At 37.4% G+C, this 4,830-nt stretch overlaps 1 protein-coding gene and 1 non-coding gene across 5 annotated transcripts in view; both read left to right on the top strand.

Moving 5' to 3' along the window:
- The window catches only part of STAU2 (staufen double-stranded RNA binding protein 2), a 375,847-nt gene that overhangs the window by 234,192 nt on the left and 136,825 nt on the right, over nucleotides 1-4,830 (top strand). The window lies entirely within an intron of this gene.
- On the top strand, nucleotides 4,301-4,426 carry LOC114008877 (small nucleolar RNA SNORA40). Its single transcript, XR_003550377.1, has one exon. It is a non-coding gene; the product is annotated as a small nucleolar RNA SNORA40 (small nucleolar RNA).

Raw genomic sequence — 4,830 nt, 5'->3', positions numbered from 1 at the left:
CTCTTCAGCAGTTCCTTGTCTCTCTTCTCTTCCATCTCTGTTAGCTTTGCCGTTATGAATGTTCTGAATTCTTTATCAGACATTTCCATGATTTCCATTGAACTGTGTGTGGATGTAGAGGAGTTATTCTTTTCCCTTGGAGGAGAGGTATTTTCTTGCTTTCCCATATTTCTTGTGGTTCTGCGGTGATTTCTTGACATGTGATGGAAAGTGTGTTTCTTCCCAAACTTGAAGTTCAATCTGAGCATCCAGAAGTGTGTAGAAAAGGAAATAGAAAGGGAGAAACAACAGTAACAAAAACAGCCAAGAAACAGAAAAAGAGAAGAAAAAAACTATAATTTTTAAAAAAATATTATTATTGTTGTTATTATTTATTTTTTTGCTTTAGGACGTGTGCGCTCGCCAGACAGAGAAAGACAGAGAGCTAGAAAGCGAGAAATCATCCCCCAGGGGGGATAGCCACGCTGCAATCCTTTCTTCTCCATTCTCCTCTCAGGATCTTGGGCATGCACACACACGCGCCCGGCGTGAGTTTTAAGCCACCCAGTCCGGGACGTGAACCGCAGTTGACTACGTGGGAGTCCAGTGACATAGCCATTATGCTAACTGCCGGTCCCAAAAAAGATAATTTTTTTTAAACAAGCAAAAATGAGAAATCTAGTTCTCAGTACCCGTGAAGGTATCTGTCTTATGAGTCCTGCTCCCTTGCCTCTCCTGGGTTGGGAGAAGGAGAGGGTATTATTAACAAGATAAAGGGAAAGAAGGGGCTGAAAGTCAAGAAACTGCTTTATCTTTTTTTAATGTTATTTATTTATTTTATTTATTTTTTAATTTGACAGAGAGAGACACAGAGAGGGAGAGAGAAAGAGGGGACGTGAGAAAGCAAGCCACCAGGTCCAGGACTTGAACCATGGTCAGCCATGTGGGAGTGTCCAGCACCTCAACCACCATGCCACCTGCTGGTTCCATACTTATGTTTTTTAAGCCACTGGTGCCAGGAGTCAAACCATGCAGTTGACCACATGCGATCCAACTCTCTTAACCACTAGGCCATGGGGCCAACCCAATTTCCAGGCTTTTATGCCAGATTTTTTTTTCTGCTTTTGTTTTCCTTTCCATTTTACTGGTAGGAAGTACCAGTGACTTTATTTTTTCTAAATAAGAGAACATTTAGTCTCCACTGATCCCTTCTCATTCTTTTAAGATTTTCTTAATAAGACATTGTGACAGGCTTAAGTTTATCTTTTATCTTCTGTATTAGGAAATAATAGATAATTATCAAAATTCCTTAATTCTAAACACTAAGGCTTTTATTTCGTATCATAAATAGCCCTTTAAAAAAGACTTGTAGACTTTAAGTAGGAAAGTAGTAGTGAATTGAATGTTAACGGCAACCAAAGTATAATTATCAGTACCAGGAAATCAACAGTTATATAATTAATTAATCTACACATCTTATTCACATTTTTCTAGTTTTCCTACTAAGGTCCTTTTTTCTGGTCCAGGACCCAGTCCAGGGTTCTACATTGCCTTTAGCTACATGTCTGTCTGTTAAGTCTTTGCCAGTCAAGTAGCAGTTCTCTAGTCTATTATGATTTTGATATTTTTGAAGGTATTGAGTTCTTATTTTGTAGGATGTTCCTAAATTTGAGCTTTTCTAGTATTTTCAAATGACTACAGTGAGGTAATTCATTTTTTATAAGAATATTACGGAAGTAATGTTGTATCCTTCTTGTGGATCTGTCAGAACATGAGTATACCCTACAAAAGGGGGAGCTCCTTTTTTGACAAATATGAAATTGACTGGTAAAAATAACTTAGAAGTCCAGCCAGTGGCATAGTGGTTAAAGGGGCTGGATCGCCCAAGGCCAGCTGTGGGGTTCGAGTCCCAGACCCAGAGATGGGAAAAACACTGGGCACATGTTTCTGTATAACCAAAATCCTGAGAGGAGGATGGAGAAGAAGGGACTGTGGCATGGCCAGCTCCCCTGGGGAGTGCTTTCTCACAATCTCCCTCCTTCCCCACAAGTACAGGCACTCTATAGTCAATTTTTAAAAAATCTTGGAGCTCTCTTTTGATGGAAATGTAAAACTAAAATGATTGTGTACATATGTGTTTGTATGAGATTTACATCCTGATTAGCTGCCTCTGAACATTCACTGGAAACAAAAAGCAAAGAATAAATGTTTAGGGTTTTTTTTCATGTGCATATTTGTCACTTAGAGCATCAATTCCCTTAATGGTGACCATTAGCTCCCTTAATGGTGACAACTCATATGTTGTTGCATTTTTAGACAAATTTTTATCTGTGGCTTGTACTACAAAGAAATCTTCATAGAACATGGCTAGATTTTTAAAAAAAATTTTTTGGAGAGGTTTTTGATATAGGACACGTGTGCTTGCCAGAAAGAGAGAGACAGAGAGAGAGAAAGCAAGAAATCACACCCCCCCCCACAGTGGGGATGGCCATGCTGGAATCCCTTCTCCTCCATTCTCCTTTCAGGATCTTGGGCATGCACACGCACACATGCCCTGTGTGAGTTTAAGCCACCGGGTCCAGGACTCGAACCGTGGTCAACTACGTGGGAATCTGGCGACATAACCATTATGCTAACTGCTGGTCCTGAACACAGCTAGATTTTGAACACCAAATATAAGTATGTCATTTTCAAAGCTTATCCCAAACAGAATTTTTTTCTTTTTTTTTTTTTTTGGAGAGATTTTTGCTATAGGGTGCGTGCGCTCACCAGAGAGACATAAAGTGAGAAACATCCCCTAGGGGGGATGGCTATGCTGCAATCCCTTCTCCTCCATTCTCATCTTGGGATCTAAGGCACAATGCACATGCGCCCAGCACCAGTTTAAGCCAGGTCTGGGACTCGAACCTCAGTCGACTACGTGGGAGTCCAGCAACATAGCCATTATGCTAACTGCTGGTTCCCCCAAACAGAATTTCTGAAAGAGAAAAGAGAATTGCAAGTTGAGTCTGTCTATGTAATATGATGTCATTCATTTATCTCTTTTCCTTTGGAGGCATTAATATGACAAGCATATTCTAAACTAAAATCGTGGTATGTAACTAAGCATGTTAAATATTTGTTTACATTTTTGTAACAAAGGAGTAGATAAGCTGTTCATTAGTTATGAAAGGGACTGGGGAAGGAAACTTCAGAGAAAGTCAGTAACACACAGTGTCTTAATTAATATTATTTCTAATCATTTTATATCCTGTCATATTTTTATTACATTATATTGAAATATAACAATAATAAGAATATCTAACATTTATATGCTAACCATGAGCCGGCTCTGATTCTACATTCTTTTCATGGGTTAATTAAACTTTATTTATTATAAATTAATTATTAGTTTTAAATAGAACTAAGGTAAGGCAGATTACTATTATTATTGGCAGTAGTTGACTTAAATAAGTAAGGTAATTTACATGTCATCAAGTGAACTAAAAAGGTAGTTAAGAAACATTTAATATCAACTTAATCTACTTATTTAGGTCAATATTGATGAAACAAATCTGTTTTTGTATCTTGCCAAGAACATGCTATTTTTTGTTAATGAAGATCAGGTCTTTTGTACAGCTGGTGTGCAGACTTGGTGTACCGTGAGATTTGGTGTGTAACTGTGGCTCTCGGCTCCTCCAGGTCTCTGCTCTTCCTAAGCAGTAGCTCCCATGGCATCGCCGCCTCCCGCTGTGAGGTAGACTCCACTGGTAACCCACAGGAGGGGTATAGTCAAACGTGTTTTCTTGACGTGGTGATTGTGTTCTGTATCCCATATGAATGCAGGGACCTTTATCTTTCCTTAATGATCTAAGGAGCAACCTTCTTTAAACACTGGACTTTTTCACACCCTCCTTATTTTTGTCTCACAGGGGTGGCCGTTAAGACATCTGACAGACAAGCAGTTAACCAGTTCCCTGCTGAGATCAGTAAAATATTTACTAGTCTTGCAACATCAAGAAGCTTCAGCCCTGCAGGAATTGGTTTGATTCAACTTTTTTTCGGAGATAGGGCTAAGGAATTTAAATTTTCAGTGGAATGGTCCCTTATATTTTCAAATGGGTATGAACATTTTCATGTACCTAACTTTTTATGTGAATTATTTTAAGACTTATAGGTTATTTTTTCTCAAATTATGTGAACAGTTGAACTGATTTGTGCCTCTATTCAGGAAAAAGCAATTTTTACATTGGCTAGGTCAGTGTCAGAATGTACACGTATAGTGTCTCCTCTGGGCTTATGAGGTTACAAATCAAAATAGAGAATACTTTTTAAAATGAAAGTTACTTGAATTTGTTTTTGTCTGTCTTGTAGACAAAGACACAGAAAAGTGCAAAAAATAAATCCTCTTTTGCAACCCAAATCTCATTGTCTAGTATGAGTTTTGATACATATAAGAAGGAATATTTTTAAAAATTACTATAGAGTTGTAAATTTCAAAGGAAGCCATGTGTAATTGACATTGAAATTTATCTCACCTTTTAGTGGAATATTTTTGTAAATTAATGAGAAAGAAACAAAACATCAGTTTATAGTAATTGATGGTGTGATAAAACCAGAAAAAGTGCTACAGCATTATAAAAATAAAGATAGGTTGCTTACAGTTTAGATTACCAAAGAGAGCAAAATGATTTATAAACAATAAATCTTAAAATAAATGTAGGGTGATGACTTGTAATCTTCTAAAATTATCTTGATTTACTTTTCTTTCATGAAAATGAAGATCCTATGATATCATATGTTAGAATTTAAAATTTTTTTTTATTCATGATAGAGAGCACATATGCATGCCCAGGGAAAGCGGAGAGGCAA

Source organism: Tupaia chinensis, unplaced genomic scaffold (assembly GCF_000334495.1).
Source record: "Tupaia chinensis unplaced genomic scaffold, TupChi_1.0 Scaffold000002_1, whole genome shotgun sequence".
Taxonomy (NCBI): Eukaryota; Metazoa; Chordata; class Mammalia; order Scandentia; family Tupaiidae; genus Tupaia; species Tupaia belangeri.
Note: the sequence above shows the minus strand (reverse complement) of the source record. Positions and strands in the feature narration are given on the sequence as shown.